The following is a 22878-nucleotide window of genomic DNA, read 5'->3' as shown; positions in this document are numbered from 1 at the left end:
TTGCAATGGTAAATGGGAATGTTTTATTGAGTTCACTTTGAGATTTTTCATCATTAGTATATAGGAATGCCAGAGATTTCTGTGCATTAATTTTGTATCCTGCTACTTTACCAAATTCATTGATTAGCTCTAGTAGTTTTCTGGTAGCATCTTTTGGATTCTCTATGTAGAGTATCATGTCATCTGCAAACAGTGACAGCTTTACTTCTTCTTTTCCGATTTGGATTCCTTTTATTTTCTTTTCTTCTCTGATTGCTGTGGCTAAAACTTCCAAAACTATGTTGAATAAGAGTGGTGAGAGTGGGCAACCTTGTCTTGTTCCTGATCTTAGTGGAAATGCCTTCAGTTTTTCACCATTGAGGACGATGCTGGCTGTGGGTTTGTCATATATGGCTTTTATTATGTTGAGGAAAGTTCCCTCTATGCATACTTTCTGCAGGGTTTTTATTATAAATGGGTGTTGAATATTGTTGAAAGCTTCCTCTGCATCTATTGAGATGATCATATGGTTTTTCTCCTTCAATTTGTTAATATGGTGTATCATGTTGATTGATTTGCATATATTGAAGAATCCTTGCATTCCTGGAATAAACCCCACTTGATCATGGTGTATGATCCTTTTAATGTGCTGTTGGATTCTGTTTACTAGTATTTTGTTGAGGATTTTTGCATCTAGGTTCATCAGTGATATTGGCCTGTAGTTTTCTTTCTTTGTGACATCCTTGTCTGGTTTTGGCATCAGGGTGATGGTGGCCTCGTAGAATGAGTTTGAGAGTGTTCTTCCCTCTGCTATATTTTGGAAGAGTTTGAGAAGGATAGGTGTTAGCTCTTCTCTAAATGTTTGATAGAATTCACCTGTGAAGCCATCTGGTCCTGGGCTTTTGTTTGTTGGAAGATTTTTAATCACAGTTTCAATTTCAATGCTTGTGATTGGTCTGTTCATATTTTCTATTTCTTCCTGATTCAGTCTTGGCAGGTTGTGCTTTTCTAAGAATTTGTCCATTTCTTCCAGGTTGTCCATTTTATTGGCATAGAGTTGCTTGTAGTAATTTCTCATGATCTTTTGTATTTCTGCAGTGTCAGTTTTTACTTCTCCTTTTTCATTTCTAATTCTATTGATTTGAGTCTTCTCCCTTTTTTTCTTGATGAGTCTGGCTAATGGTTTATCAATTTTGTTTATCTTCTCAAAGAACCAGCTTTTAGTTTTATTGATCTTTGCTATCGTTTCCTTCATTTCTTTTTCATTTATTTCTGATCTGATCTTTATGATGTCTTTCCTTCTGCTAATTTTGGTTTTTTTTTTTGTTCTTCTTTCTCTAATTGCTTTAGGTGCAAGGTTAGGTTGTTTATTCGAGGTGTTTCCTCTTTCTTAAGGTAGGATTGTTTTGCTATAAACTTCCCTCTTAGAACCGCTTTTGCTGCATCCTGTAGGTTTTGGGTCGTCGTGTCTCCATTGTCATTTGTTTCTAGGTATTTTTTGATTTCCTCTTTGATTTCTTCAGTGATCACTTCGTTATTAAGTAGTGTATTGTTTAGCCTCCATGTGTTTGTATTTTTTACAGATCTTTTCCTGTAATTGATATCTAGTCTCATAGCATTGTGGTCAGAAAAGATACTTGATAGAATTTCAATTTTCTTAAATTTACCAAGGCTTGATTTGTGACCCATGATATGATCTATCCTGGAGAATGTTCCATGAGCACTTGAGAAAAATGTGTATTCTGCTGTTTTTGGATGGAATGTCCTATAAATATCAATTAAGTCCATCTTGTTTAATGTATCATTTAAAGCTTGTGTTTCCTTATTTATTTTCATTTTGGATGATCTGTCCATTGGTGAAAGTGGGGCGTTAAAGTCCCCTACTATGAATGTGTTACTGTCGATTTCCCATTTTATGGCTGTTAGTATTTGCCTTATATATTGAGGTGCTCCTATGTTGGGTCCATAAATAGTTACAATTGTTATATCTCCTTCTTGAATCGATCCATTGATCATTATGTAGTGTCCTTCTTTGTCTCTTGTAATAGTCTTTATTTTAAAGTCTATTTTGTCTGATATAAGAATTGCTACTCCAGCTTTCTTTTGGTTTCCATTTGCATGGAATATCTTTTTCCATCCCTTCACTTTCAGTCTGTATGTGTCTCTAGGTCTGAAATGGGTCTCTTGTAGACAGCATATATATGGGCCTTGTTTTTGTATCCATTCAACCAGTCTGTGTCTTTCGGTGGGAGCATTTAATCCATTTACATTTAAGGTGATTATCGATATGTATGTTCCTATTCCCATTTTCTTAATTGTTTTGGGTTTGTTATTGTAGGTCTTTTCCTTCTCTTGTGTTTCTTGCCTAGAGAAGGTCCTTTAGCATTTGTTGTAAAGCTGGTTTGGTGGTGCTGAACTCTCTCAGCTTTTGCTTGTCTGTAAAGGTTTTAATTTCTCCATCAAATCTGAATGAGATCCTTGCTGGGTAGAGTAATTTTGGTTGTAGGTTTTTCTCCTTCATCATTTTAAATATGTCCTGCCAGTCCCTTCTGGCTTGCAGAGTTTCTGCTGAAAGATCAGCTGTTAACCTTATGGGGATTCCCTTGTGTGTTATTTGTTGTTTTTCCCTTGCTGCTTTTAATATGTTTTCTTTGTATTTAATTTTTGACAGTTTGATTAATATGTGTCTTGGCGTGTTTCTCCTTGGATTTATCCTGTATGGGACTCTCTGTGCTTCCTGGACTTGATTAACTATTTCCTTTCCCATATTAGGGAAGTTTTCAACTATAATCTCTTCAAATATTTTCTCAGTCTCTTTCTTTTTCTCTTTTTCTCTGGAACCCCTATATCTTTGCCCATTTTTAAATGGGTTATTTGTCTTGAGTTGTAAGAGTCCTTTGTATAAGCTAGATGCAAATCCCTTATCAGATATATGATTTGAAAATATTTTCTTCCATTCTTTGTGTTGTCTTTTCACTTTCCTGATAGTGTCTTTTGAAGCACAAAAGTTTGTAACTTTTAAGAAGTCTAATTTATCAATTATTTTTTGTTATTTGTGTTTTTGCTGTCATATCTAAGAATCCACTGCCAAATCTGAGGTTATGAAGATTTACTCCTATGTTTCCTTCTAAGAGTTTTATAATATTACCTCTTACATTATGTCTTTGATCCATTTTGAGTTAATTTATGTAAATTGTATGAGGCAAGGATCTAACTTCGTTCTTTTGCATGTAGTTACATAGTTTTCCCAGCACCATTTGTTGAAAAGACTATTCTTTCCCTACTGAATGGTCTTGGCACCCTTAAAAAAATCAGTTGACCATAGACATATGACTTTATTTCTGGACTCTCAGTTCTATCCCATTGATCTAGATGCTTATACTTACACCATTATGACACTGTCTTGATTATCATTGCCTTGTAGTTAGTTTTGAAATTGAGAAGTACAAGTCCTCTTACTTTTTTCTTCTTTTCAAGATTGTTCTGGATATTCCAGGTCCCTTGAAATTCCATGTGAATTTTAAATCAAGTCATCAATTCCCACAAAAAGGTCAGTTGGGATTCTGAAGGGAATTGCATTGAATCTGTAGAACGATTTGGAGGAAAATTGCCATCTTAACAATGTTAATTTAAGATCCAGTCTATGAACATGAGATATATTCCTCTTTATTTAGATGTCCATTCATTTCAGTAATGTTTTGTAGTTTTCAGAGTATAAGTTTTGCACTTCCTTTGTTAAATTTATTCCTGAATATTTTATTCCTTTTGATGCTACTTTAAATGAATGTATTTATTTTTGACCCCTTTCTTTCCCTATGAAACATGATGAGGCTGTCTGAAGCCTCCTAGATACAGATATTAAGTGCTGAGAGAGATCAGGAATAAAATTGCTTAGTACGGCTTTTGTAGACAATGAACTCCTGACAACAGGGAAACAAAGCTGTGAAATAAACAGCTTCTTTAAACTCAAGATGGCTGGATTCAGAGACCAGAGTGCTAATCATTACTTCTGGGAACCACCTTAATGGTTAATTAACCACCTTAATTAAAAAGTCTCTTTCATATGGTTCATGATATGATAAAACCCCATTTCTGAATGGAATTAACCATATTGACGGGGGTGTAATAACACAAAGTTAACAAGGCAAAGAGCATGACCCCTGCCCTTGTGATTCAAGTCCATTAGGCGGAATACTCCATAGAAGGAAAATAAATATAGCCCACACAGGGACAGTTTGAAGAAACTGCCTAATACTGACAGCATGATGACAGAAATAAGGTGGAAAGCATAAATAAAATTGAAATTTGTAATTTTAGGTGAATGGGACTTGAAGGTGCTGAATAGAAGAGAGTACCAGTCCATGTCTTTTCTATGTACAAGAGGTATCTTGTGGACTAGATTAAGATACTGCCTATTTGTTCTCAGGATCAATGTGATAGTGAAATGTAAAGAAAAAGAAAAACTTTGTCACTGCCCTTAGCAACATGGGTCAGGCAAGGCTTTGAAAATTATTTGCTTTAGATGGACGTGTGCCTGTTTTGGTCTGTGGACGTTAGAAATATACAAAGGCATGGCAGTGAGCATAGTGATTTTCAATAAAACTTTCTTCCCCAGTATAATGGTAAGTGTGAATTTGTCACTGGGAAGACAGATATTGGGTTCATGTCAGATAAATCTATTACAAAAGTGAGAAGGGATTTGTTTGGAGCCCACATATCTTTTCATAGTCATTTTATGTATTTCCCAAAACAACAAAATAGAGCTAACAAACTCTTCTCATTCAGTGGTCATGAAGTTAGTAAGACAGAGACTCTTAAATTATTTTTTGGCTCAAAATCGCACAGTATGTAAAATAAAATTTGTTCACCCTCTCACAGAGAGATGGCCCTGACACAAAGCTAACAACTGTAGAAACCATATCAGGGATTCACAAATACTGTTTGAGAACACAGACACAAGGCTGAGAACCCTCTACATTGAAGAGTCTCCTTTATGTTACAAGACCTAATTTTAACTAATAAGCTTAACCATTACTAAACTGTAATTAAGTACAAAGTTGCTGAAGAAATATCATCTTTGAAATATGGCTATGTGAGTCATTAACCTCAATTTTGTAAGTTAGGAGGCCAAAGTGCACCCATGCCTGAAGCTAAAATGCCAGTCAAACCAGTTCTTAGAGCGTCTCTCACCTTTTTCAGAGGGATCATGGGTGTGGGCTTCTCACGGTACACATTTGGGACACTAGAATTAAACATATGTAGGTCCTACACAGTGGAATGGAACCTTGTTCTTTTTCAACCAGAGGTTATTTCATTTACTTTTCAACCCCTACTCTAAGATCTCCACTGAGAAGAAGCCCTTGATTTGTGATATTCTCCCTTTCTTGTTGAAGAAGGTAGCATGCAAAAGGAGACAGATGCTAGACAACATTGGCTCTCTTAAGTCTTAATGATTATTCTGAATTCTGTGTTTTTACTGAGTGTTTACTACAATTTCCATGTAGAGGTGGCACTTTCCTTTTCAAAGCCAAAGATAGCTCATAAATAGCACTTAATTTAGGATGTTCTGTTGCTTCTGAAAGACTAACAGGTGTAGCAAAGGAAATATAAAAGATTAATAACATATATAAGGAAAAATGATGGATTAATTGACCATCTAGTTTATTGAGACTTTTAGATGGTGCCAAGAAAACAAAAGAGATGAAAGGATGCACTAAAGGAACATATTATTTAAAGAACACACACCAGTTCGATTCATAAATGGGGTTAGTTTCTACTACATTAGTTTACATCATTTAAAGTGATTTAATAACCGACTACCTGGGCTTGGAGGATTAAGATAAGACTTAAACAGTTCATTTCTTCAAAAATACACATGCTAGCAGGCAGAATGCATGATAAATATAGAAGTAGTTTCATATAAGACTTATAAACAAGAAATATGGAAGCACTAATATTATTGTTGCATTTTCTTAAACAATGTTATGGTAAAGACACCATAAGCAGCACAGAAGGAGGGGAATGAAGGATGAACTTGAAGACTTTTCAAAGTAGGAGACGTGGGGAGGCAATCTTTAAGAATGCACACACACACACAAAAAAAGAATGCACAGGATTTCAGGAGGTGAAGGACCTGAGAGTGACAACATTGGAGAAGCTAATAATCAATTTTACAGTTGAGGAACTCTACCTTGGCTTTAAGGACAGCAAATCAGCCAATCAGAGACGAATGATCCCCAAAACTGAAACAAATGGAAAGAAAAGAGACATGAGTGAAGGAGGCTCGTGGACTTCCCGGCCTCTGCCTTCCTAGAAATAGAATCTTCGGTGGGCTGACAGTGCCCACGGTACTGAAACAGGAGCTGTCCACCACGCTGGGCCAGGTGCGGCCTTCGGCGCTGGAAGAGGAGCTGGGAACAGCACTCGCTGGGCTTCCGCAGACACTCCTGAGGGAGGTAAGGAAGAGCTCCCTGAAATAGCAAGTTTAGTTACTGGGTGTTACAGCAGCACGAGTCCCAAAAGCACGGAGAAGTGCATGCCAAGAAGACTTCTATCTTGGACTGTAGCCTATTGTTTGCAGTGTAGACCCTCCCTTGGTTTCAGTCTTCTACCAACTCAGTTCTATGCCCTCTACACACTCTAGATCTGTGATGTCCAATACTTTAGCCACTTGAGACATGTGACTATTGGGCACTTGGTCCTACTTGGGACGAGCTCTTACTGCAAAATACACACCACACTTTGAAGATTTTGTATGAAAAAAAAAACACGTGAAATATCACACTGTCAATTTTTAATATTGCTTACATGTTGAAATGATATTTTGGATATATTGGATTAAATAAAATACATCATTAAAATGAATTATGCTTGTGTCCTTTTACTTTTTAATATGACTACTAGAAAATTTTAAATTATGTCAGTGGCTCACATTTATTTCTATTGGAAATGTACTTCCTTACTTACATCCTCTGTTGCAGTTGCTGTAACTCTGGTTTTTGTTTCACTGTTCACCAGTGTGTTTCGGTTTTGGTTTTATTTTCCTTGTTTATAAGAAATTTCAGCGATTTAAAAGTAAAGAGAGAAGAACCCCTTCTAGAATCCTAAGCAGTATTTGGAAACCAGATCACAGGCTGATACTCCACAAAGCAAGATTCTGTGTAATGGCCAGTCCTGGCTCAGGATCTCTATTCCAGCCCCCAGAACCGAAGCTTCATTCTCCATGGGCTCCTACAGAAAGAAGTATCCAGAATGAGAGGAATTTCTGCTTATACTATCAACACTCTTCTCTAAGATATCTTTTTGAACAAATTTTTATTTTTAAATTCTGTACATTGATGTCATGTGAGTCACTTTCCTCAGCTCTAAAGTTAGGAATTGTTTCCACAGAAGGGCCTTAACATTCCATTAGCTTTGACATTCCAGAATTCTATTAGTTTCTCAAAGCAACCCGTATGCTGAATGTGAGAGACAGCTTGATGAGAGATGATGAGTTTTGCAAAGAAAGAAGTTCATCCTCTGGAAGCCCAGGTCTTAGTAGACAAAACCAAGTCATGTTCATCAGGCGGGCACTGCTCAGCAAAGAGGACTTGTAACAGCTCAGCATCGCTGACCCATGTGACTTTGCAACTCAACGCTTTTTATTGTACTTCATTCCTCTGAACAGACACATGAAAGAGGAAGGAATCTGGTATTTAATCAATGAATACGGAAAGCACTGTGTTTAAGAAAAATTATTAGATGCATTCTTGGATGAGATGCACCAAAGTATGACAACTGCGCCAATCTCCACAAGAGAGGTGAGGACAAGTTCCATTAAACTGTCAGGGTAGTGATAATCAAATTTTCCTAGGAATTCCTAGAAAGGCACTCAGCTGTGGTTAGCATTCCTTTAACACTTTAATACATTAACCCAAACATGTTAATCATACAATGGGATTTTGCATCTGAATTCTGTGCCCAGAATGAGTCAAAACTTCACCTCATTTTAAGTCCCTCTCTCTTTACCACTGTCCTGGACCCCAGGACAAGTCAGTCTGGCATAATGTCGTCAACCTTTTTGTTGGGTTACCCAAAAAATGGCTTAATTAATATCTTTAGTTATGTAGTGGTTTGCCTATTAATACCCAGTTTGGATTCGCAACCATAGTTATGAGTCTTGGCTTTCACTTGTATTTGATCCAAGATTTCGTGGAGTTTCCTTTTGTACATGAACAAGGATGTACATGACTGCAGAAGAGCCCCAATAAGGGGAAAACGTTTCTGCCAAGTTTTTTCTTTAGAAAACGCTGCCTAGTAAGGAGTGTTTTGATTGCAGGAAGCAGCAAGGCATCACCAAAGCCTTGGCTCTTCTAGGGAAAATTACTTTAAAATAATAGTAGTAATTACTTAAAAATAATAATGGTTATAGAAAGACCCCACGCTGTTTGGGACGCAACCGGCGTGTTTCGTGGAGCCTTTCAGCGACAACCATAAAGAGCCAGGTTGGAGAACAATCCAGTTTCTCTCTGTAAGGCAACAGCATTCTTCCCCAACTGGCTATGCCTCAATAGGGAAAGGTGGCGTAGTCGGCAGGATTCGAACCTGCGCGGGGAAACCCCAATGGATTTCTAGTCCATCGCCTTAACCACTCGGCCACGACTACTTGACAAGCAAGTCCTTTCATGGAAGTAGCTGTAGAGAACTTTGGCTCTCTTCAAAGTGTCACACTTTCTATCGGAAAATGTACTTGTATTAAGCAAAGTTTCTTACTCTTTGGCATCATTTAGACAAATATGCAGTTGTGGCAAGTAACGCCTCCTCCTCAGACTGGAAAGACTCCTTATTCGGATGCTCTGACGGAAGGAGGCTAAGGCTTTTGATTTTGTTTATCTTTGTCTCCTTTGATGTGCAGAAGCTTTTTAATTTGATACTCCCACTTGCTTATTTTTGCCTTTGTTGCTTTTACTTGTGGTGTCAAATCCAAAAAATCATCACCAAGACCTATGTCAAGATTGAAATGAATTAAAGACTTGAATGAAGAATCTAAAACCATAAAACCATTGGAATGGGAGAAATATTTGCAAATCATATATCTGATATGGGCTTAATATCCAAAATATATAAAGAACTCATACAACTGAAAGGCAAGAAAACAATCTAATTTTAAAATGGGTAGAAGGTCTGAATAGATCTTTGTCTTCCAAAGAAGACGTACATATGGCCAACAAGTACATGAAAAGATGCTCGATGTCATTAGTCATCAGACGAATGCAAATCAAAACCACAATGAGCTATCATCTCACACCTGTTAGGATGGCTATTATCGAGAAAACAAGAAATAACAAGTATTGGCAAGGATGGGGAGAAAAGGGACGTCTTGTGCACTGTTGATGGGAATGTAAGTTGGTGCAGCCACTATGCAAACTGTATGGAAGTTACACAAAAAATTAAAACTACAACTACCATATGATCCAGCAATTTCACTTCTGGATATTTATCTGAAGAAATGAAAACACTAACTTGAAAATTATATCTGCACCCCCATGTTCATTGAAACACTGTTTACAACACAAGGTATAAAAACAACCTGTGTCCATCGACAGATGAAGGAATTAAAGAGGTTATAGTATATATGTATATATACACACATACACACACATATATAATGAAGTATTATTCAGCCATAAAAAAGAATAAGACCTTGCCATCTATGACAACATGGATGGACCTTGAGGGCATGATGCTAAGTGAAATAAGCCAGAGAGGGAAGACAAATACCAATCTAAAAAAAAAAAATAACAAGCTTATAGATACAGAGAACAGATGAGTGGTTGTCAGAGGTGAGGGCAGGGCCAGGGGAAGTGGGAGAAATGGAGGAAGGGGATCAAAAAGGTAAATAAATTTTTAAAAAATTAGGGATGCATGTACTACCATCAAACCTTTCTACAGAGGACAGGTACTAGAGAGCTTCCCGAGGACCCTGGCACTCCCTCCACCCATCTGTTTCTCAGGGGGTTTTGTGAGGAAAGTGTCCTTTGAGCCCTCTAGGGAGATAATAGAGGGAGGATGAGTGGGTGTCACATGTGATAAATCCATTGCAAGTTCCCTGCATCTTTTAGGATATTGGATATCTTTCTCTACCTTATACCGAAGAAGTCTTGGCTTCTTTATTTACTGTAGTTCCACTGATTTCAGGTTGCAGGCAACCTACCAAGCACACTGTTATAATAACTCCCAGCTATTCTAGCTAACACACTAAATTCAGAGTCTCCATTAAGTGTACCCATATCAATAAATTTGATCGAATTCTACACTGTGTTTCTTTTTTCCTGACCTAGCACTCCCACACACATTACTCTGGTTTCTTTTGATGTGAATTAGCATGATCTTGCGATTCTTTCAGTATGTAAAATAGCAATATATACTGATTCTCTGAGTCCTGTAGGCAGAGAGGAGTGGTAGAGGTGGGTCTTGAGAAAAATCAATATCCTCATGCAAGGTAACTGCTTCAGGTGAGATCTTTACCTGTTTTTAAAGCAAGGATAGGCTAGTGTTTGGGGATAGAGGATGGGCTGCTTCTGCTGGGAAGAAAAATATTTTTAGGAAGGAAGCATCATTGTACTTGAATTTATCCAAAGAGACAAAAATGTCCCCTTTCCCCCATTCTGTCCTTTTCTTCCTTTCTTTCTCTTTCTTTCTTTCTTTCTTTCTTTCTTTCTTTCTTTCTCTTTCCTTTGTTCGAAGGAGGAGGAGAAGGAGGGGGAGGAGGAGGAGGGGGAGGGGAGGAGGGGGAGGGGGAGAAGGGGGAGGAGGAGAGAAAAGAAAAGGGGGAGAGAGAGCTTTAGTATTTGTGGAGTGTCTTCCTTAAGCAAGGTACTTACTATGGTAAAACATAGTAAAGAATGCCTTACCTTCTTTTACATATAAAGAGACTGAGGTACAGAGCAGTTATATATTTCAAAAATTACAGTTAGACATTCACAGAGTAAGAATTCAGTTCCAGAGTGTCTCCTTTTCCTGACCTACCATGCTGATTCCACTGTGCTAATAGAAGCAGGAAGTGGCTCCCTGAGGACCCCACTGCCTACAGCAATTGTTGACTTTGTTAGGTTGTTTCTCCATTTTTTGAGTTCAAGTTTTGGAAGTGAATTAGTAGATGTTTTATTATGGAGTCCTACGTTTAAAAATGGTGTTGTGGACATCCTTATTAGGAACTGGTGCCAGCTGAGGTTCACTGTACCTATCAAATTTCCATGGCTTTATAAGTAAATGCACTCAGGGAAGGTGACAAAACGTGTACCTATAACAAAGGGTTTGAGGCCCTAGGGATATACATCTACCAGGAAGCAGTCTCTGATAATAGCATCCACGCAGGGCTTTGCACAAATTGTATCATTGGTAGAAATGAAAATATGGCCTTTTCACAAACTCCTGAGGAGTTAAGATTTCAAATTACAATCAGGCAGTTGATGTCTTCATAAAATGCAGTATCAGTTAGGCTGAAGTATTAGCAACCACAATAACATAGCAAAGAAAGAAAAGGTGTCGACAGGTGGTTTTCCCCCTTTATTTTAGCAATTTGCTTTTCCAGATTGCTCAATAACATCTGTTGGTAATTGAAAATTCAGTTAAAAAAAAGTAGATAGACGCAATGAGAATAAAAATTCCAGCTATTAAGCATAGAGTGAAAATATCCTTAATGTGCTTTACATGCTGAAATACTATGAATCAGTTAAAGTGTGAATGGATATTCAAGGGCTTCAATAATTAATAATTTGAGAAAACTGTTAATTTTATCTATATTTTATGTAATATTAATAATTAACAAAAATTGAATTAATTAATATAAGGAAATTAATATAATGAAAGTGTTCTTTAGCTAATAACAGTAGAAAGGACATCATACACTTTTATTCCCAGCAAACGTTTATAAATATTTTCATTAGAATATAATGAGGAATAATAAGGATATGATTGTATCTTAATTCTTTACTTCTAGAATATTTTAAAACAACTTTGAAAGCTATTTTCTGTTTTGGCTTTGAGTCTTTAAAGTTCTATTTGAAAATTCTTCCCATCTGGTTAAGATAATTTAAAAGCAGAATGTATACTTGGCCATTTTAAACTTTCACAAGGAAGAAAAACTCTAAAATTATGTATTATACCACGATAAATATTCATTTATTCACGTATATTAAAGTCTATAAAGAAAAGGTGAAATGTGAACCGGGGACTCCCAGCCAACCATCCCTAAAAGGAAAACTGGAAAGATAAGTAAATACATTTAACTAATTAGAAAGTAAAAGCTCTTAGGTTCCACCGAGATTTGAACTCGGATCGCTGGATTCAGAGTCCAGAGTGCTAACCATTACACCATGGAACCCCGCCGCAACGGGCAGTGATAGCGCTCCTCCCTGATACGCTATAGCTTCAGTTCTGCAATCAAGAAGCCCTCTGAAAAGCCGAACTTCGCATCCTTGTTTTCTCTATCCGCCTCCACAGCACACGTCCCTTTTCTTGCGCGCACAGGACTCCTAGTGCAAAACCCAAGAGCAAATCGGTTTCTAGGGATAGATACGGTAGGTCCTTGCTTTTTAGCGCCCCTCTGCCTTTTCTGCAGCTCGCAGGGCGGCTCTCCGCTGGGCCGCAGTCAGCCAGGCTGCCCAGACGCAGAGGCCGGCGGCTCCAACACGGCATCCGCCGAGCCGCGCTCCCCGCTTGCGTTGCTGGAGCAACGGCGGGGCTCGCTGCCTTCCGAGTCTGTGTCCCGAGTTCTCTTCTTCGAACGCAAGGAACGCTCTTGGAAGTTTAATTTCGTGACATATAAACTGTGGATGACTTCATCTGACGTGGTGTGCCAACCAGTCCTGGCCCTGTGGGGCGTTGCCCAGGCGGGAGAAAGCGGGATGCTAAGAGATGGCTTCTGCTTCTCGGAAAGCTTCCACCTCGTGGAGACCAAAGGGTAAAGCACGATAAAAAAGCGTGAATGTTTTCAAAGCAGGGTTTTGTAACTTGGTTCTAGCTGAGAAAGCTGTGATCTGCCTCTTTTAAGGGCAGCAAATATGAGACTCTCCCAAACTCCTCAGCAGGAAACTTTTCCTGATGTCAAGCAGGGGACGTGACTTGTCCAGGACGGTTCGTTGCCTCCGCAGCAGGGTAGGGAAACGACAGGAGACGGAAGCCTCCAGATTGCCAACCCGAAGGGTTGAGGAGAAAAGCAAACGTCTTTACTAAGAGTGAAAAATCGTAGCTGTGCGGATTTGGACCTTCTGAGCAAGAATCCTGGAGACAAATCGGCATTCAGCCAAGACAACCTGTGTTGCATAAAGATGTCTGGTATGTGGAAGGAAATACTTCCAGCGTGTAGAGGCCGCACCGTAACTGCTTCTCTGCCTCATGTAACATCACCTGGCAACAGCAGTTGTGTCTCCTCCATGACTCCAGACCCTACCAGACAGGCCTGCTGCCAGAATGTGATTCCCCCCAACGCCCACCCCCGGGTTCCGATTTCCCTGCATTAGAGACACCCAGATTTAAGTCCTCAGGAGGTTTCTGCTTCCAGGTTATCCCCTCCCACCACCAAATATAATGCATTTCTGAAAAGGTATTTATTCTAACTTCATAAATGATTTAGTTTGGTCAGCTAGAGATTTCTAGAGTGGAAATCATTTTATCTGAGAATTTGGTGAGCATGACTCCTTTGTCTTTTAGGTATCACTGTGGTGATGAAGTTAAATGCCATTCTTAAATAGACGCTCCGGTATATTCTTGGCCTTTTTCATTCATTGTGTGGAGCAATAAATAGGTGGATGTTTTAGGTTTGGGGATTTTTTTGCCTTTATAAATAATTGTCACCCCTTTATTTTCTCTGTTGTCTTTTCCTGGAACTCTTTCAATCAGATGTTGTTGGACTTCCTAGAATGACCTTTTAATTTTCTTATCTTCTGTCCTCACATTTTCCATCTTTCTTTTCTCTTCCTTTTTATGGGAAAACATTTCCAAATTTATCGTCCAACCCTTCTATTAAATTTTTTCCTATCATCACAGTTTTTAAAAATTTTCAAGAGTTCTTGTTCTCTTGATGCTCTTTCAAAAATAATAGCAACTATTATTGTCCCATAGGTGCAAAATGTTCTTTTAGTTCTGAAAAAATTAATAATACTTTTTTTTTCTTTCTGTTACTTACTGGTCTCTATTTCCATCACGTTCTCTTTCTTCCATTTTTTTTGCTTCAGTGTATATCTTTCCTCAGATTTCTGGTGACTCTTAGCAGTTCAGTCTTATTTAAGAAGTAGACCCAGAAACCTAATTGGTACTATAAGCCTATATACCAATAGATGTACCCATTCTAGAATGATTGTATATGACAGACCACCGCAATCAGGTTACCTGATATGTTCATATCTGTGGTTCAGTTTTTCCATGACAGTTTTCTCAGAGACTAATCCTTTAATCTTCTAAGTGTTTAGGATCAGAGGTTATGTGAAGTTAGCTTTCCATGCTTTCTGAAACGAATACAGAAAAGGAGCTGTGGGTCTCCCAGAGAGACTTTCATTCAATCCCCCAGTATTCAGTATGGCTCTTCACCTCCACCTTCAGCTGTGCTTAGTCTCTGTAAGTCAAGAGCATCTTGGAGCATTTTTGCCCTAAAATGAAAGTCTTGTCTTTGACCTCTGTGAGAGAGGGGCAATCCAGAGTAATAAGCCTAAGGTTACATGTTTTTTTTTTCAATTCCTATTAGCCTTTCCAAGGATCTGTAATATCCTTTACAGGTGTTAATAACTTTATAATTTTTAGCTTTCCACCTTGCAGACAGTAAGGTTTCAGCTTTAGTCACTCTATGAATTCAATTACTATTTATCCAATGCCTTTCTACCTCCCAAAATGTTGTTGGTAATTGTAGTATTCACCTAAATTCATGTTCCATCTTCCATAGTACAGGGTTGTCTATGGGAATAAGCTACCCAGTCAGCATCTGTATCTACCAAGACAACTTACATCTCAGTGTGACTGTGTGATTAGTAATAATAAATGGATTATGAATGCAAAAGTAACATGTTTCCCTTTAGACTTTTAAGAAGCATGGACTTTCACAAGGCTTAGGAGATAGCAGATCCTTAAGGTGGAAGAAGCTGGGTCCCTGAATCAGCACAAGGGCAAAAATGTGTTCCCTTTTCTTTTCTGACTCAAAAATCTACAATGGACTCTTACACGAGTAAGGAATAAATCTCAACTGCCTCATGCTACTGCATTGTTTGGAAAGCAAACAATGCTTCTTACCATCTGTTATTTGCTCTCCTGCTCTTTTCATCACTGTGAGATTACACCTTTTTTAATTACATTTATTGTTAACTTACAAGCATCATAAGAAAACAAAGATAAAGTCCTGGGTTTCACCACCATAGCAAACAGTAGTCCCTTTGGAAAATGACCACTTGAGCTCAATGTTTGATTATGGAGTAATACAAAAGTCTTGTATCTAGAGACTACGTTTTTCTTGTCCCAGCAATAAAATCACTATTTCTGCTTCCTCACTTTTAAAACTTGAGTAACAATTTCTGCTTCACATCATAGAAAAACAAAGAGAAAAAAATAATAACCCTCAATCACACAACCCAGAAACTACACTAGCAACACTTTGGTTTATTTTCTCCCACCCCCCAAATTTTACATAATTGGGGTCATATAGCATATATATTTTTTATCCTACTCTTTTCATTTAACATTATATCTTGTGCTTCTCCCCTGAGCTATTCAAAACTTCTTACAAAATATTATTTTCAATGGCTTGGTAATATTCTTCCAGGTATATATATATACTCCAAGTTATATAATCATCCCCCTCCCCATTATTGAAAATGTTTAATTATTTTATTGTTATAACTAAAAGTATCATAATGTCTCTGCACATAAATGATTTCTTTTAGTTTGGATTACCTCCCTAGGAGAGTTTTGTTCAAAATGAGTTTACCATATGAAAGGAAGTAGCTATTTGCATGAGCCTTGCTGGTGGAATTTAGAAGTGCTAGAGTGGCAAGAAGGATCTTGTTCCAAGCATAAGGAGAGGGGAACAGTGTTAGCTTCCTAGGGCTGTCTTAACAAATTACCACAAAGTGGGTGGCTTAAAACAGCAGTAATTTATTCTTTCACAGTTCCAGAGGCCAGAAATCCAGATTCAAGGTGCCTGCAAGTTTGGTTCCAGAAGGTCTGCAGGAGACTCTGTTTCATGGCTCTCTCCTAGCTTCTGGTGGTTGCTGGAAACCCTTGTAGCTCCTTGGTTTGCAGCTGCATCATTCCACTCTCTGCCTCCCTTTCACACAATCTCCTGTCTCTGTGTGCCTGTTTTTCTGTATGTCTCAAATCTCCCTCTCCTTATAAGGACGCTGTCATTGGATTCAGGGCCCACCCTAATCCAGTATGACCTCATCTTAACTTGATTGCACTGGCAAGGACTACTTTCAAATAAAGTCATATTCACAGGTATCTCGAATTAGGATTTCAACATATCTTATTGGGTGACACAACTCAACCCACTACAGGAAAAACTGTCCCTTTGCCTGTCGTAAATGACAACAGATATGGGAGAGCTCTACGTATGAAAGAGTTTGAGGGCCTCAGCCATGAAAGGCATTCTCCCGTTTGTAACTGAAAGTCTGTCTGAATCTACTTGACGGTGTTTTGGGCAAAGTACTTCAATTCTCAGAACTCAGAGCTATAGCCCTAAATTCCCCATTTAAAAAAAAAGGAAAAAAAAAAGGAAAAAAGAATCCACTTCTACAGTGTTTCACTGAATCAAGTCTCTAAACCCAGAAACAATCCTATTACTACAGCTAGATTTAGTCTGGCATTCACAACCTTGTGTGTTAAGAGAGATAGAGAATGTCCTCAGGCTGCTTCTCCCTCGTAAGGCTCCTGGGCTATGGGCTTTCCTCTCTGGGGAAGGCGAAAAGGAGTGAGCTTTTCCTGAGGGGTTGGAGATCTTCCCAGCATCTTTTCCGTCAGTTCCTGGACCCTCCCCACCCCTCTCACTCCGCACCCGGCTCAAGTCCGGTTTCAAGTAGTTCTTTTAAGGCAGGGAAAGGTAAAAGCAGTTGAAAGCCATTGAAGATATTTCTGTTTTAGTGTTTAACGCTGAAAAGTAAACGCTACTGGCCCCACGATTTCGGATTTCCCCAGATTTCTTCCAGCCCGTTTCCAGTTCCATTGGCACTTGCAGGTCTGAGGCTACTAGGGCGACACTCAGTTCTAGGGCATAGAGAATTCGAATCCCTTTGTCTCAGAATGATTCTTTGAGTTCCATCTTCCTCCGCTGAATTTCAGTTTGCCGTGGATGACTTATTTCATCCAAGCGTGAGAAGCCCTGAATGGACATAGGAAATTCTTTGTTACCAGACCTAATAGTTATGTACCAAAATAGCTTTCACTATGTTTTGATTCACAGCGATTAAATAGCACGCTGCTCTCTATACCTTCAACACTGTTAACAAGAAACAACCTTCAGCAGGTAGTCGTGGCCGAGTGGTTAAGGCGATGGACTTGAAATCCATTGGGGTTTCCCCGCGCAGGTTCAAATCCTGCCGACTACGGTTTTGTCCGCACCTGACGAAGACTCCTTTGCATAGTTTCCTGCCACTATCAACCGAAACTGCTCTGTAGTCTCGTTCAGCCTGTGTCATTCGTCACCTATTTCCCTTGGGTCAAATAACCTGTCCTCCTGAAACACTGACAGTTTGAAATGGAGGAGTAAGTCTACTACGGTGTCAGCATGATATCAAATCCTGAATCGAGGAAGGCCGTTCCTTTTTCCTTATTTACAGGTCATGCCAACTTGGATTCACTCAACCTCCAAGTCAGATTCCATCCTCTCCTAGGGTGGAGGTGCTTTCACTGCTACTATCTGTTCTAGGGAACTCAAGATTTATAAAATCAGTATATATTCTAACAGCTACAATTTTTGAAGCCTTACTATGCCCCAGGCATTGAATTGGCATTACATGGATTATCTCACTTAATCACCAATAGAACCTTATCAGGTAGATAATATTAGCACCATTTTAAAGATGAAGAAACTGAGAATTGACTCGCCCAACACTGCACAATAAAATGGTATTTGAACCATCGACTTAAAAAAATTTATTTGAGTATAGTTGATTTACAGTGTTGTGTTACTTTCTGCTGTACAGCAAAGTGAATCAGTTATACATACATATACCTATATCCACCCTTTTTAAGATTCTTTTCCCATAGGGGTTAACAGAGTATTGAGTAGAGTTCCTTGTGCTAAATAGTAGGTCCTTATTAAGTATCTATTTTATATATAGTAGTGTGTATATGTCAATCCCAGTCTCCCAATATATCCCTCCCCTCCTTTCCCCCTGGTAACCATAAGTTTTTTTCTACATCCATGACTCTATTTCTATAGATTAAATAAGTTCACTTGTACCTTTTTTTAGATTCCACATATAAGTGATATCATTTGATATTTGTCTTTCTCTGTCTGACTTCCTTCACTTAGTATGATGATCTCTAGGTCCATCTATGTTGCTGCAAATGGTATTATTTCATTCTTTGTTATGGCTGAGTAATATTCCATTGTATATATGTACCACATCTTCTTTATCCATTCCTCTGTTGATGGACACTTAGGTTACTTCCACGTCTTGGCTATGGTAAACAGTGCTGCAATGAACATTGGGGTGCATGTTTCCTTTTGGATTATGGTTTCCTCTGATATATGCCCAGGAGTGGTATTGTTGGATCATATGGTAGTTCTACTTTTATTTTTTTAAGGAACCTCCATACTGTTCTCCATAGTGGCTGTACCAATTTACATTCCCACCAACAGTGTAGGAGGGTTCGTTTTACTCCACACCCTCTCCAGCATTTATTGTTTGTAGACTTTTTGATGAAGGCCATTCTGACCGGTGTGAGGTGATACCTCATTGTAGTTTTGATTTGCATTTCTCTGATAATTAGTGATGTCGAGCATCTTCTCATGTGCTTTTTGGCCATCTGTATGTCTTCTTTGGAGAAATGTCTGTTTAGATCTTCTGCCCATTTTTTGCTTGTGTTGTTTGGTTTTTTGTCGACTTACTTAAACATGGTTGTGAACATTTATCTGGGCTTTACAGTTGATTCAGGAAACAAAATATGAATTCAGAAACTCAGTACTTTGATTCCCATGCAGAAGAAAGTGGAAAGAAAACGTCCAGGTAGGAGCAGAGAATATGTGGAAAAACAAAAGGAAGGAGAAACAGGAGGGGGTAGTGAGGGAGAGAATGAGAAGGAGGAAGGCTAGGAGATGGACGGGATGGAACAGAAGAGAAGTCAGCAGGGTATCAAATACAGGAATGTCCTCACCCCTTCCGGACACTCTTATTCTGAGCTTCCTCGGTCACAGAAGCCCCTTGTTCTGACAGGCATCTTTGCACCATCTCCACTCTTCAAAATCAGCCCCAGATGTCAAGGCATTTCTAAAATCCCCCTCCTCTACAAAGTCACTTGGATTGTTTCCAATTTTGGCTATTATAAATAGTGTTGCCATGAATATTCTTATATATGTTTTTCAGTGAATACAAACAAGGATTTTTGCTGGGTGGAGACACTTATGGACGAAATTGCAGAGTCACGATTGCAGTCATTGTGTATGCTCAAGCTTTAGTATGTAATGCCAAAACAATTTTGCAAGTGATTGAACCAATTTATATTCCCATGTATGAGAGAGTCCAGTTGCTCCACATCGTTGATAATGCTTGGTATTATCTGTCTTTTATTATTTTATTTTAACCCTTCTAGTAGGTAAATATTTGTGATAGTTAATTTTATGTGTCAACCTGCTGGGCCACAGTGCCCAGATATGTGGTCAACCATTAATCCATGCTTCTGTGATGTTTCTCTGAGGGTGTTTTTGGATGAGAGTAACATTTAAATTAGTGGATTCTGAGTAAAGCAGATCGTCCTCCATAATATGGGTGGGCCTCATCCAATTGCAAAAATAAAATTAAAGGCTGGTCTCCCTTGTAAGAGGGAAATCTGCCAACAGTCAGCCTTCAGACTTGAACTGCAGCATCAACTCTTCCTAGGTCACCGGCTTGCTGCTCACTCTGCAGATTTTGGACTTGCCAGCCTCCATAATCACATGAGCCAATTCCTCAGAATAAATCTCCTTCACACATCCTATTGGTTTTGTTTCTCTGGTAAACTCTAACAAATAGAATAGTGGAATCTAATTTTTTTACTTTTCACTTTTTCTGAGGATGAATGAAGATCACCCTTTTGTATGTTTATTGGTTATTTTGATATATCTTTTGTGAAGGACCTGTAGAACTCTTTTGCCCATTTTTCTAATGGATTGTCTATCCTTTCCATATTTGTTTTTCTTATTCACGTCTATCTGTGTTTATACATGTCAAGAGTTTAGCTAAGCTATTCCATGGTATTACTGCCTTAGCATCCAATTTGTTTGGCCAAGTGGTGTGCAGGGACCTTGAGCTGATACTAGCCTTGTCATGCAAGTGCATGCCCTAGATAGCGGCCTACAGAGTCTCAAACAAATGTAAGTTACTGATATTACCTCCCCAACAGCCCTTGTGATCAACTGTCATCCCTGCACAGGACCATTCCCTTGTGTACCCCTTAGATTAGACCTCTTTGGAATTTACCAAAAGAACTTACTCTCTTTTTTGGTTTGAATTGATCAATCCCGCCTTAGTCTGGGAACCCCAAAGAACTCCACCCATGGACCCTAATAAAAACATGTGCCCCAGGTCCTATTGCTCTGTATTGTCTATACTCTGCCTTGACCTCCCCCATGTGGCCCCTTGAAGTATGCAGTGTACTACTTCCTCCAGGACCTGTGAATAATAAACTTCTCTCTTTCAATTTCTCTGTAGTCTGTTGTTGAAACTTGACTGACTCACCATCTGGCATCCTGTGCTCTACTTAACAACTGTTAATTTAACAAAGTCATAACAATGCATCTATATCTGAATCTATATTCTAGACACAGTCTTCTGTTAGGCATATGTAATACAAATACCTTCTCTAAGATTTGTCTTGTACTTGCTTACTGGTGGACAGTAGTTTCCAATGCTGAAGTCTAATATATAAATATATCTTTTGTGGTGACTGCTCTTTGTGCTCTGTTTTACAAATTCTTGCATAGTCCAAAGTCATGAATATATTATCCTAAGTTATCTTTCAGAAGCATTATTTCATGTTTAAATATACATTTCATCAGAGTTTTGTGTACGTCGTGATTCATTTATTTTCATAATATCCAATTGAGCCACCAATTTATTGAATTTCAATTTATTGAAAAGAACGGTCTCTCCCTAGTGCACTGCAGGGTGGCCTTTGTTTTAAATCAAGTGACTATATAAGTCGGTCTGTTTAGGATGCATTCTTCTGTTCCATCAGTTTATTTATCCATTCCTGAGTTCCCCGCCCCCCTTCAGAAAGCTTTAATTCGTAAAGTCTGATGTACAGTCACAAACACATTACTTGGAGCTTCGGATCTTGTTGAAAGCAGCAATGTTGACACTCCTCACATGCCCCTGGAACTTGGGAATCTCCTCTTCCCGCAAGTCTGTCATCTTCCTCCACACCTTTTATATGCATCCAAGGGCACCAATTTCGAGTTGCCTAGGCCAGCCAGTTCAGCTGGATGGAGCACATATGGCCCCCAGTTGTGCCAGGTCGGTATCATCATTCCAGAGTTTGATGTCTAGGAGGACAGAGGTCTTGAACATGGGATTTTTGATCTTGGCATTTGGCCTCAGTAGTTCTTTCTGCATTTAAATAGAAGGCAGGTGCCAGACAACCATAATCTCATTAACTATCGATGAGCATTCTCAGTCCTGTGTCACTTAAACCTAGATTTCCCTCTGGGCCTTAAAGTAGCTTTGATACTTGGGCTGAAATGTTTTCTGATTAGAGCAGCCGGGACTAGAAGTGACGGAAACGGGGGAGGGTGCTGTAGTTGAGAAGAACTGGCAGAAGGGTCCCCGTGTAGTTCAGTTCCCAGTCCCAGAGCCCAGCAGTGGCCATCGCCGAACACACTCCAGAATTCAGAAGAAGCCGCAGCAACTTCCGCAGAATCTGAGGTCACCTGCTCAAGATCGCTAACCAGAGTGAGTTCTGCAGCTTTCATGTTAAAGAAAGAAGGTGTGTAATATTCGATTCTAAGCAGTGACAACACGATTGTTGGGAATTCTAAAATAGGTGACGAGATAAAAAACGACATTATCTCCCCGTCGGGGAATCGAACCCCGGTCTCCCGCGTGACAGGCGGGGATACTTACCACTATACTAACGAGGAGGAAGTTAATCGTCATCTCTTAAGGATACCTAATAAATGTAAATACTAGTGTTCGTGTTCTTTTAGCCGACAGATTTTGTGTTCTACTATAGATTACCTTTGGCAAATTTGAGCCTGAACTCCCTCGGACTCGTCCGCGACCAACCAAGTGTCACTCCAGCCCTTCTCTCAGCCCTCTCGCTCCACCCACCTCCGCCCCGGAGCTGAAACTCCAGGCCAGGCAGGATAGCCTGCTCTTTTGACAGTGATGGCGTCGGTTTCATTGACGATTTGTCGTACTAGATTTGCAAACAGCGAATCCAGGAGAGCAAAGCAGTTGAACCATTGATTCCCCGGAATTTCCCTGCTAACTGACCGAAGACTGGGCTAGGAAACAGGGCTCCTTTCCATTGCGGAAGGAAAACTACAAAGAGTTGTCTTGAAAATATAGGCTTCCAGGGGGTTTGGAGGGCAGGGAAACTCAAGGTGCTCCGGAGAACTGTGCGGAGGCTCCGCTGGCGGGAAAATGATTAGGGCTCTACTTATTAAGACACCTTTAATTTTAATAAAAAGTAATGAAATAATAATAACTTGCGTTCCCCATAGCCGTGGAGTTTGGG

The 22878-nt window shown here is 39.2% G+C and overlaps 4 non-coding genes across 4 annotated transcripts; 1 reads left to right on the top strand and 3 right to left on the bottom strand.

Annotated features, from left to right (window-relative positions):
• Window positions 1-8541: 8541 nt before the first annotated feature.
• On the bottom strand, window positions 8542-8623 carry TRNAS-AGA (transfer RNA serine (anticodon AGA)). The gene has a single exon. It is a non-coding gene; the product is annotated as a tRNA-Ser (tRNA).
• Window positions 8624-12271: 3648 nt separating this feature from the next.
• On the bottom strand, window positions 12272-12343 carry TRNAQ-CUG (transfer RNA glutamine (anticodon CUG)). The gene has a single exon. It is a non-coding gene; the product is annotated as a tRNA-Gln (tRNA).
• A 5121-nt stretch (window positions 12344-17464) lies between these two features.
• On the top strand, window positions 17465-17546 carry TRNAS-UGA (transfer RNA serine (anticodon UGA)). The gene has a single exon. It is a non-coding gene; the product is annotated as a tRNA-Ser (tRNA).
• A 4661-nt stretch (window positions 17547-22207) lies between these two features.
• Window positions 22208-22279, bottom strand: TRNAD-GUC (transfer RNA aspartic acid (anticodon GUC)). The gene has a single exon. It is a non-coding gene; the product is annotated as a tRNA-Asp (tRNA).
• Between the last annotated feature and the right edge of the window lie 599 nt (window positions 22280-22878).

The sequence above is a fragment of the Pseudorca crassidens genome, chromosome 10 (assembly GCF_039906515.1).
Source record: "Pseudorca crassidens isolate mPseCra1 chromosome 10, mPseCra1.hap1, whole genome shotgun sequence".
In the NCBI taxonomy this organism is placed as follows: domain Eukaryota; kingdom Metazoa; phylum Chordata; class Mammalia; order Artiodactyla; family Delphinidae; genus Pseudorca; species Pseudorca crassidens.
Note: the sequence above shows the minus strand (reverse complement) of the source record. Positions and strands in the feature narration are given on the sequence as shown.